This window comes from Muntiacus reevesi, chromosome 5 (assembly GCF_963930625.1).
Source record: "Muntiacus reevesi chromosome 5, mMunRee1.1, whole genome shotgun sequence".
Taxonomy (NCBI): Eukaryota; Metazoa; Chordata; class Mammalia; order Artiodactyla; family Cervidae; genus Muntiacus; species Muntiacus reevesi.
In genome coordinates, this window is record NC_089253.1 from 120,281,478 (window position 1) to 120,293,674 (window position 12,197).

A 12,197-nucleotide genomic window follows, 5' to 3' on the forward strand; every position below is an offset into this window, starting at 1 on the left:
GTTTATCTGTGCTATAGCACGCGTCAGAATTTCCTCCTTCCTTTTAAAGCTGAATACTATCCCTTTGTATGGATATGCTGCTTTTCATTTACCCATTCATCTGTGGAAGGACACTCGGGGCAAGAACTTTTATCTGGTTTGCTTACCAGTGAATGGAGAAGGTCCTGGCCTTAGAATGTGTTCATCAAATAATTGTTGAATGAATTTTAGTTATATTGAACATGAACTGACGGTGGGCTGTCCAACAGGTGTTCCCAGATGACTGAGGACTGAAGGTGAGGTGAGGGATGAGGCCAGCCGTGAGAAGGTGCTCTCAGGGCGCAGGGGGCTGAGATGGGAGCCGGGCCTGGGCTCAGCACGCATGAGGGCAGAGCCACGAAGGATGCATCAAAGGTGGTCTCAGGGAAGTGCCATGTGCTTCACAGTAAGAGAGGTTTTTAGAAGGGCGTGCTGAGTACCATCCAAGTCAGGAGGGATGAGGTCTGAGCAAGGAACACAAGTTGGCAAATAGGGGTGGGGCCAAGGTGAACCTGACTCTATCTGGTGTCACTGTTGACCTCGGAAAGAAATTCGTGGTGGAGGTACAGGCCAGAACCTGCAATCAGGGGGAATAACACCCAAACAGCCAGAGCTGTTAAATGCTGAGGGCTGGAAGGCACCAGGCCCCGCAGCAGGGGATGCAGCAACAAAGATGCGTGACGCTCGGACCATTCTAGAGATTCATGCAAGTCTCGAACTTGAGTATGGCCTTGGAATACTGTGGGGCTCTGGACAGTAAAGAGGAGAGAGACGGCAGGCCCAGGTACACAAGCAATGAGAAGAAGAACTTGGAGGAGGGAGTGGGGTCCTGCCTGGTGACCACAGGGAAGCCAGATTCGTGAGGCAGAGGATACATGGGGAAAAGTGGGAAATATCTTGGCCCTTCTGATCTTTGCTTTTAACATCGATTAGAAGATGATGATGGGAAGCTTGAGTGATCTACATCGAAACGCCACATCTAGCATAACTTAACAGTCCCACTTACAATTCCTGGACACTAATCCCCAGGACAAGGTTACCCTGTAAGTACAATAGAATATTTTATCATGGACGCTGGTAGCTGTCAAGACCTGGGTGCGTGTGACAGACACACCTTGCTCAAAGGTGCGTGCGGCCGTTTCTGGGCTGCGCGCTGGAGAATCCGAGCCCCTGTCCAGTGTAACTGCTACGCAGCGAGCTCCCGCCGAGAGCCACGCCTGGTGCTCGATGCTCGGAGGTCAAGGCGAAACGGCTGAGAGATGAAAAGTCAGACTTGAACCGGGACTGTCGTGGGACTCACCTGCATCTTCAAGACTTTCCGTGGGGGAGATGTTGGGCTGGAGACTGAGAACGTCGATGCCCTGTGTGCCCCCACCTCCCTCTTCAGCAGCTTCCACACACGCGCTCACTGCCACCGCTGTACCCTGGGGCCAGGCCAAAGCCTGCCCTCTCATACACGGGAGTGAAAGTCGCTCAGTCCTGACCGACTCTTTGCGACCCCATGGATGCTACAGTCCATGGAATTCTCCAGGCCAGAATACTGGAGTGGGTAGCCTTTCCCATCTCCAGGGGATCTTCCCAACCCAGGGATCGAGCCCAGGTCTCCTGCATTGCAGGTGGATTCTCTACCAGCTGAGCCACAAGGGAAGCCCAAGAATACTGGAATGGGTAACCCATCCCTTCTCCAGTGGATCCTCCCGACCCAGGAATCGAACCGGGGTCTCCTCCATTGCAGGCGGATTCTTTACCAACTGAGCTATCAGGGAAGTCCACTCATACATAGCCCCCACTGAGAGAACAGTTTGGTGAATTCCTATGTGCATCCACAAGGTTCGCCCCAGATCTCAAGGAAATATTTAGAAATGTTTTTTAAAGATAATATCCAGTTAACGTCCCCAGACCCAGTATGCCTGCAAGCTATTCATCTCAAGGAAAAGGCCTAGAGCATTCCCACAGGACATAAACGCGGGATCCAAGTGCGTGGGAACGGGGATCCTCTCTACGGGGTACCAGTCAGATGCCTCCCCCAGGGCACGAACCAAGGCAGAGGGTGTGAGGCTGGAGAGGCCAGAGTCCTTAGCTACCTGTTTCTGAGTACCAGAGTAGCTGGCAGAGCTGAGAAGCGCAAAGCCTCACACTGCCTGCCTCTAGCTCTGAGATGCTGAAAGGGAAGCTAGGACGCTACCAGGAGGCTTTGAATCTCTACAGGCTCGGCCTGTGCGAGCTCTTGACACCATTGTTCACTCCACAGCAGATTCCCTTAGCATCCGGCCTCGTCTGCCTGGTGTGAGTTTTAGGGAGCCTTATTCATTGATGCTGGAGCAGGAAATGGCATCCCACTCGTACTCTTGCCTGGACAATCTCATGGACAGAGGAGCCTGGCGGCCTGCTGTCCGTGGGGTCGCAGAGAGTCAGACACGACTGAGCGACTTCACTTTCGTTTTCATACACTGATACAAAGAGTAAAATAATAACGACAGCCAAATTTATCAAGTGTTTATGGTGTCCAGATGCCCGTTTCTGGCTTCTGCGTTATCAGCTCATTTAAAGCTTACGGTGCCTCCACGGGATGACTACTGTGTTTGCCAGATGAGGAAACCGAGTCACCGAGAGGCATGGTCTCTTTCCTGAAATCACTCAGCTAGTGACAGGTGGAGTTGGAAACTGGAGCCGTCTGTCCGCAGAGCCAGTACTCTTCAGGGAAATTGGCCCCCATGGGGTGTGTAGGAGCCACCCAAGCCGGGGGCAGGGAGGTCAGCTGCTGACCAGTCAGGCGCGGAGATCCGGTTTCTCCCCGTCGGAGCCGCTGCCCCCGCTGCTTCCGGGAAGGGCCGGCCGCCCTGCTGTGTTACCCATGTTTGCCCGGCGGATTAGCCTCTCTCTTCCTTGTGTCGAAACAAGCCAAGCAGGAAGGAAAAAAATCAACCAACACATGATTTCCAGCAGGAAAAGCTCTGCAGCCTCTCGGGCAAGAGGGAGATCTCTGCTGCGGAGGCTGAAATGCCCCAGGTCGTGTCCCAGCTGTAGGCGTGTGCTGGGGGACCCGAGACCCCGGGCTTGACAGGTCGTCCCGAGACCCCAGCCCACCAGGCGCTCAGTCCCGGCCCGCTGCCTTCCTCCTCTGCTCCCCATCACATCGTGTGAGATTTGCTGGTGTCCCGTCCTGCCAGGAGCTAGCTCTGGGTTGTGGCAATCTCGGTTTCCATCTGCAGTGTGATGAGACTGGGTCTGAGCACTGGTAATTAAAAAAAGAAAAAAAATTTTTTTTTTAATTGCAGAGGAACATGTTCTTCCAATAAAACAACTTTGGGTAGGTGAAGATGATGAAGCAGTTTAAAGCAGAGGTGTAAATTTTCAAAAAATAAACAGGCAGGGAAAATAGCTTAGGCCACGAATTCTCTGCAGATTGTTCCCTGAGCCTGACTAGATCTGTGTCTAGGCTGTTCTGCACACCATTCCTTGCCCCTTGGGTTGCTTTTGCCCCTTCCATTGTTATTAGAAGGTCTGGATTCCTCAGAGCCCCCTTCAGCTTCCACCGCCTCCGTGGAGCCTCTGCCTCCCGTGAATCCTGCCCCCTCCAGGTTCCCGTTGCATTTATTAGCTGTTTTAATCTTTGGGCTCCCCCATACTTCCTAGTGGTGGCTTCAAAGAATTTATGTGTATAAGAAATTTGCATATTTTATATATGCAAACAGAACTTAGTTGAATACATATTTTTATATATATGTATATACGTACATGCATGTACATATATATGCATATTAAATATATATGTGGCTCAGATGGTAAAGAATCTGCCTGCAATGCGGGAGACCTGGGTCCGACCCCTGCGATCAGAAAGATCCTCTGGAGGAGGAAATGGCAACCCACTCCAGTATTCTTGCCTGGAGAATCCCACGGACAGAGGAGCCTGGTGGGCTGCAGTCCTTGTGGTCACAAAAAGTCAGACGGGACTGAGCGACTAAGACTTTCACTTCGTATGTGCCTATCCATGTGTGTTTGCACACACACATACGCAGCCTGTAAAGAAAAGACATGCCTTCACGCCTCTCGGCACCTGGTCAATGATAAGTCCATGGTAAGGTTTCGGTCGTAGGAATCATTTCTGTGTGCTCTGGAGCCTCCAGCCCATGTCACATGCTCAGTAAATACTAGTGTCAGAAACGATTGCGTGATATGCTGTGTCGCACCTGGGAAGTTCTGGCTCTGAGTCTTGGTTCTGCCTTAGACTAGCTGAATAACCTTTGGAAATACTCTCAGATTTCCTGTTTGTAAGGTAGGGGGTGGTCATGCTTGCCTTCCACAAGCATTTACTGAGTGCCTACTGTATTCCAGGCACTCTCGACTCCCGGAGTTTACACTTTACAAAGCAGACAGAAGCCCCTGTCCTCCTGGAGCTTACACGGCAGCCGGTTTCAGGAGACGCCCCCACCCCACCCCTCCAGAGTTGCTGGGAGGAGAGGAGGAAACAGTCGCTTCCGATCGCTCGGACCCCTGCCTGGGTGGGACTGTGGCAGGACGGGGGCAGCCCCGTGGCCTGCACGGAGGGCCAAGACTGCCGGGGTGGGGTTTCCACCGTGAGAGAAGGGGACGGGCAGGAAAGGCCCCCGGGGGTTCCTGGGGGCGCAGCGTGTCTCTCTGCTCCGCCCCAGGCATCATCGGCGCCTGACCCGGAGGCTGCACGCCCCGCGCACACACAGCCCCCGTGGGGAGGAGAGCAGTGCCAGGTGGGGGCACCCCGGTCTGAGGGCTGCGCCCCAGAGCCCCGTGCCGACCTGTGCCTCGGAGCTGTGCCAGCTTCCCCCCCACCGGCCCTCCCGCTGCTGGGGAAGGTTGGCACTGGTGCAGAGCCAGCCTGACTGGCAGGGGCACGCGGAGTCTTCCTGGCCACACAGGGCCCCTGGAAGAAGAGGCCGTTTGATAGACCCCAGAGATCCACCCCCAGCTTGTGCCAGAGGCAGGACTCTGGAGTCGCTGAGCCCCCAGCAGATCGGGGGCCAAGTTCCCCCACTGGTGGCTCAGTGGTAAGTGGAGATGCTGAGTGGGTTTGCTGTGGATTTGGGCTCCTCCTTGCCTCACACTGTGATTGTTGGCTATTGCTCATACATGTATCCCTTCCTGCTTTCTACTTTCTGTCTAGAATCAGGGAGGACAGCCTTGGGTGATGGTTTACCTGTGCTGTCCCTGCGTCTCTTCTGTGTGGGGGGTGTTCATCTCCAGCGTTACCTCTGTGGAGAGCAGAGAGGGGGCCGTGGCTGTGGCCATCCCCGCCTTTGGTTCTGTCTGTGGCCGTGGTCACCTCTGGCTGCCCTGCTGGGCCTCAGAGCACCCCCTCCAGCCTCTCTGCCGGCCTCAGGGTGACACTGAGTAAGTTTACTTGGCCTTTGCTAGGCTTTAGTTTCCTCATCTGTAAAATGAGACTTGTAATATTAATCATTGCCCTTGGGCTTCCCTGGCAGCTCAACTGGTAAAGAATCTGCCTGCAATGCGGGAGACCTGGATTCGATCCCTGGGTTGGGAAGATCCCCTGGAGAAGGGAAAGACTCAGCCACGCCAGCATGCTGGCCTGGAGAATTCCATGGACTGTAGAGTCCATGGGGTCGCAAAGAGTTGGACACAACTGAGTGACTTCCACTTCACTCACTTTAGCTCACGGAGTTATTGAAAGGATTCAATGAGCCTGTGAAGTGCTTACCACAGTGTCTGGCTCGTAGTAAGGGCTCTGTCTGTTGATCCTGGATCGGTGACCACATCGTGTAGCGGCGGTGGGCTTGTCTGCTCGGCCCTGTGACCACGGGCTCACCATGGGCAGGACGTGTCTTGTGTGGTCCTGGGGTCTTGATGCCTGGCGCACCCAGGGTCTGGCATGTGGTAGGCACTCGGCAGATCTGTGTCAGGAGAACAGCGACCTCTCGATTTGGGCCAGGGGGCGGGGCAGACTCCGTACTCGGGAAGGCGCCTAGGAGGGAGGCACATGGAGGAGCGGTTCAGCAGCGCCCGAGTGGGTGCGGGGTGGGAGAATGGGAACACGGTCACCCTGGGATCAGTTGACCCGACCTTGTGGTGGATCAAGCTCTGGGGGTGGATCAGGACTGGAACGGCCAGGAGAAAGCCCGGTGGGGGGGCGTGCACCAGGAAACAGTGGAAGGTTTTAGAGAAAGAGCAGGACAGGTGGGTCCAGGGCTGCAGGGAAGATCCTGGTCGAAGACTCTGGACCGCCCTGGAGAAGAGAGGGCCTGGAACCCGCAGGCGGCCGCTTGGCAGGTGCTGGGGCCACACTGCTGAGAGTCACAGGCCGTGTGCCCTGCTCACCGCCCCGCCCCCTCGGGCCCTGGTGCCACCAGGAGCCAGGCACCAGGCCAGCCCGCGGTGACCTTCCCCGTCCGGCCTGGCGCCTCCGGCCCCGGCGCCTGTCTGTTTGCAGCCTCCTGGCTCTGACGCACCTCGCCCAGGTTGCCGGTCAGGGCCGCCCTAGCGCCCTGGCTCCTGCGAGGCCGCTTGATTTCCCTCTCCCTGTCCAGCCTGTGGGTGTCGGTGTTTATTATTTTCATCTTCAAGTGAGAGGCAGCGAGGCTGCTGGAAAACAGGCCACGCGCTGTTATTGGCTCTTCTCGCCCAGGCCAGGCCTGTTTCCCAAGGCCAGGAGCAGGACCCAGGGCGCGGGGTGGGGCGTCGGCAGAGCGCGGAGGCCTTGCCTGGGAGGGCCGGGGGCGCGGGGTGGCGGGGGCTTGGACCGTTCGGCCACATGGTCCTGCGACGGGAGCCTGCACCTCCTTGCTGCCTGGTCCCGGAACAGGCCCCTCGGGGCAGACACTGCTGCTCAGAGCCACCGTGGTGGCCCCGCTCCCCCTGGCAGGAGGGCGCAGGGCCTGCCCTTGAGGACACTCGCTTCTCCTTGTTGCCCGTGCCCCTGAGTCTGGGCCCTGGCTCTCGGGAGGTGCCTGGCTGGCGTAAGAAGGCGCCCATAGCCCACCTGTGCTAATAAGCACCTGCAGTATACAGTGTGGTATGTGGGGAGCCAGAGCACCCCGCGGGCCTGCCGGGGCATGGAGTGCGGTGGCAGCCCCCACCATTTCATGAACGTCGGCCCGTGCGCTGAGCCTACAGCATCTCATTTAATCCTCAGCGTAACCGCATGTCACGGTTGCCATTAGCACTGTTTTATGGATGAAGAAACTGAGGCAGGAGAAGGTTAATTAACTTGCCCTGTGTTGCACAGCCAGCCTCCCTGACTCAGAGGCCCGGGAGTCAGTCCTGATGCCCATGCGGGGGGCACCCAGAGCTCAGGGCTTATTGCCGGGAAGACCTGGGGATGGTTTATTGCTCAGCTGTTCCTTCACTTGGCTGGCTGGTCTCGGCCAGCTCCCCTCATTTTTCTCATCTGCTCATCTGTAAAATGTGAATAACTTCGTATACTTCACAAGGCTTCCAGCACGGGGGTGAAATGGGATAATTCGTCATATAACTTCTCTGTGCACTAGAAAGAGTTATACATACATGACACCTCACTTAAATGAGTCAGTAGTAAAAAAACTTATCTTAAAAATTACTTACAAAAAAGGCATATGGAGATGTGCCTTTTTTTTTTTAAATAAAGGAAACGTGGTTGGTCCCACCTTTGTCCCTGCAGTTGTCAGACACAAAAATGGGGAGGAGTTCATCAGGGACATACCGAGTTCGGAGGAAGTCTCCTAAGAGAGGGATGTCACCAGCTTGCCTGGCACAGGGGTTGGGAGTCTAGCCCCAGCTGCACATCCCCTCACACGGTCCTCGGCTTCTAACCTGTGGATGGAGGTGGTGGTCATCCCGGCTTCTGAGCCCTGTCGTGAGGGCTGGGCCGGCATACACGTGTGGGGCCGGCACTAGGCTCAGCGGATGTTGAGGTCCACGTTTGTGATGAGGAGAAGACTGTTTGGGCAAGTAGGAGGGAAGGGGCGTCCTGATTTGGGGGCTTATCCTTATCTGAAGTTTTTCTCTAAGGGGGACCAGGAATATCTGTGTGTTTTGGGAATGAGGGCCTCAGCCACAGGGCAACCTTGAGGGGAGGCCAGATCCTCATTAAAGACCCTAAGCCAAATGGAGGCTCTACTTCTCCCAAATCGGGGGTGGGGTGGGGGGTTGGTGGGGGTCCGGGCTACAAGTCCTCCTGCAGGCGGAAGGGAGATGGCTGTGTCTTAAGAGGCAAGTGTGCTGGGTTCCAACTTGGGCCGGAGCAAACGGGGAGGTAAGACTTGGGGTGCGGGTGAGGGGGAGATAAATGTAGGCAGTAACTCGTGGGGTCCCCTTTCTCTGTTTCTTGTATGAAGGTGGTGCAAAAACTCTGGGTGTAGCCCAAAGGTACTCAGTGGTCAGTCAGTATCTGGGCCTTTTTTGATTTCCAAAGTGAGAGGTAAACGTTGATATTTAGGATATTTAGAAAAGTGAAAGTGTTAGTCGCTTGGTAGTGTCTGACTCTCTACAACCCCATGGACTGTAGCCCACCAGGCTCCTCTGTCCCCGGGATTCTCCAGGCAAGAATACTGGAGTGGGTTCCTTGTCCCTCTCCAGGGGATCTTCCTGACCCAGAGATTGAACCCAGGTCACCTGCCTTGCAGGCAGACTCTTTACGGTCTTAGAAGGAGACCCCAAAGAAGCTGTACTGCTTCCACCCGCGTTCACGTGTTCGTCCGGCCAGCAGGCGGTCGCCGGAAGCAGGTGCGCCTTCCGCGGTGGCGTGACGGACGGCCTGTGAGACGCAGCCCAGGCCACAGGGAGCCTCCTTGCAGGCAGGCTGTTTTATAACTGTTCCCAAATCATGTTAGCTCTGGAATCTATTTTAGGAACTCCTTTGGTTATGAACCGTATCTTATATTTAATTTTGATTCTCTTTCTCCTCCTGCCCTGGATTCGGGAGCCTCATCCACAAACACTGCGTGCCTGCCGTTATCTTGGGTGTTAGAAATATTTAGAAGAATCAGAGCTCCTTGGTAGGAACATGTTAACGAACTAGAGCCTGTGGCCTAGAACAGCCTCCTGAGGACTTGATTCTTTGTGCAGTCACCACTTCCGTATCTCAGAGCACCCTAAGCTGCTGTCTGGAGCCCATAAGTATTTGTGAGCTGCCTAGAGCCGGGGGTCAAGGCAGAGAGGCTTTGCCCCCCTTTTCCTTGGTTGGTGAGTGTTTGTAACAGTAAGAATTCCAGCCCACCTCTGGGGCCACCTGAAGGTAGGTGAGGCTCCGTGTTTCCGCCTACCCCCAAGGTCTGCGACGGTGCTTCTTTGCCCTTCTCTTCATCTGCTCCTGTATCTGGTGAGGATGGCGTTCTGCTCTCTGCTTGGCTCATATCTACAGTCAGTAGCCGTAGGGAGCTAGTAAGGTCTCTGGTCTTTCTCTGGGAGAGGGTGAGTTTGACAGAGGGTGCCTGCCCACCTCTCAGATGAGCAGTCTCCTCCATCCTCAGCCTTGCGCGGGGCCACGCTAGAAAGAAAATCTCATGACTGATCCCAAGGTCTAGAGTTGACGATACACTGTGTTAAGCTCAGAGCAAGACACCCTTAGCATCCTCTGGCCAGGAGGTGTCAGTGATGATGTTCTGTGTTCAGCCCAGAGCAAGCCACCCTTCGCATCCTCTGGCCCGGGGGTGTTAGTGAAAGCACAGGTCAGGTGTCCCTTTGACATCTGCTTGGGGATCCTTTCCAGAAGCTGGAGTAAAGAGGATTAACTTCATGTTTGATGAGTCTAGATCAGGGAAGGAGAGAGTTTCCCAAGGAAGATACCACAGCAAGGTTTAAACAGGGTGTTGGGGGGTGGAGTGAGGATGGGCGTGGGGGGGACGGTAGCCACCCCGCTAGAGAAGGCAACCGAGAGGGAGTAAGAGCTTCTGCCGGAAGAAGGCTCTGCTGGAGACCGGTCTGCTGGCCCTCCTGCTCGGGCCAGTTTTGGAGCATTTGTTCAGGTCTTGATCCCAGCGAGGAGAGAAGATGTCAAAGCAGAAGCAGGGCAGAGCAGGGCTGCTGGTGCGTGAGGAATGGTTAGGGCGTGGGCATGTTTACCCCAGAAAGGGGGAGAGGTGGGCAGAACGGGTTTGCTGGGCGGTTTTGTGCGTGGGAAGGACCGTCACGTGATGTGGGTGCTGGGCTCGCTTACTCTGGGGCACTGCAGAGGACAGGCTGGGGCCACTGGGTGACAGTGACCGGGGCGGGGGACCACTGCCGATGCAGGGGACTGGGTGACCGTCCCTCCCTCGGAGCTGGGAAGGATGTGAGTGAGGGAAGATGGGTGACTCTGAGGCTGTGAGCTCCTTCAGCGGGAGGTTGGTGGCAGTGGGGGGGCGGGTTCTGGTGTTTGCAGGTAAATTGAATGGCCACCACAAAAGGATGCTAATAAAAAAAAGCAGTCATCCCAGCTGCCGCTTCCTGCAGCTTGCTGTGTACCAAGCAGTGCTACCAAGCCTGTCCCTCGTGTGGACCCCCACAGCCCTGGGCAGTGGAGAAGGAGACAGCAGCCCACTCCAGTGTTCTTGCCTGGCGGATCCCAGGAACAGAGGAGCCTGGCGGGCTGCCGTCCATGGGGTCTCAAAGAGTCGGACACAACTGACGCGACCGTCAAGCAGTGCCACCAAGTGCTTTACTGTATGGACTTGTTTAATCTCATTTAAACCCATTTAATCTCCTACAACACTGTGGGCAGGGGTGTGAGGTTTTCATTAGCCCTACTTTAAGATGAGAAACTTAGCCTGAGATCTGAAGTAACCCGCCCAAGGCCCCACACCTTGGCCTCCAGCCCAAGACCAGTCTTCACGTATTGGTGAAAGGTGAGGCTGCATGACTCATAGGATGCCTCATAATACCAGCTTTCTAAGTCTTCTGAGTCTGGTGGGTCATCTCAGCCATTTGGATGGGGTCGGGTGGCTCTCTTGGGTCTAGGGCAGAAAGTGATGATTCCTGCCCTCCCCGTGACTTCATGGGGACTGGGAGGTCGGCAGGCATGTGCCATTGGCTGTTAGGAACTGGCCTTGCGGGGGAAGTGGCTGGGGCGTCCCCAGACTTATCCCGGCATCTCCACTCCTCCCGTCCATGTTCTCTAGCCCTCTGGTGACAGTAGGCTCTCGGAAGCACTGGTGGTGGTTTCGTGGGTCGGCTTCCCCAGAAGCTTCCTGACCGCGTCACCAGCGCACTCGGCCTGCAGGCGTCCCACCACCCACGTTAGCTCTGTCCCTCCCGTTAGCTCCGGCGTCGCACAGAGCGAGGCCCAGGGCCTCGACCTGCCTTGTTTGAGGGCCAGGGTAGGAGTATGAAGCCAGCCATCCTCTTACCATCCTCATGTCCTTGTTCTCCAGCCTCTGGCAGCCGGCAGGGGCCCTGCTTCCATGGGCAGGGTTACCAGAAGAGGGCTCAGCACCGAGTCTGACCCACGGTCGGTCCCAGACACTTTTCTGGGGGGTAGAAAAGATGTAGGACTCCCTGCCTTCAGAGTGTCCACCCTGGGCCCCGGGGCGGGGTTGGAGATGTTAGAGGGAGCGGGGTGGACCACTCGTCTCACTCCACGCTACACGGCAGGTACTGGGAGACAGTTCTCCGAGTCATCCTTTGTGTTTTAAGGGTGTCACTGCTGCTCTGTTTTGGGGGGAAGGAACCCTGACCTTCCCACCTGAGTGAATCCTACCCTAAGAATAATGGCGTCCCACCAGCCTCAGAAGCCTTCAGGGAGCAGAACTCTCAGCATTGTTCCAACACCACCCCTCCACAAGTAAGACACCCACAGGGCCTCCTCACACCTAACAGCTCTGGTCATCAGGTCCTCCCCCCTCCTGAGCTCTCTATATGCAGAAGATGTACTCAGACATTTTGTGGGACCTTACTTTGGTTAAGGCTTAATATGAAAATCATATAAAACGCATCCTCAGTATGGCCCTGAATATGACATTCAAGATTATGTTTTAGCCTCCCCCGTCAGATGAGAGCCTTGGTCCTGCTCCAGCTCCCGACAAGGCCAGCGCTTTGCTGAAAGTCAGGACTCGCGCCCTGGTGTTGATGGTCCCGGGGTCTTTCCTCTCCTACTGAGGCTGCGGCCGAGGGCAGTGCATGCCCCTGGATGGGGGAGGAGGCAGTATGGAAATTAAAGCTCAAATCTGAGTTGTTTGGGGAACTCCCATCCTACTGGTAATTTGTGACAACTTCTGTCTAGTTCTGACTCAGCT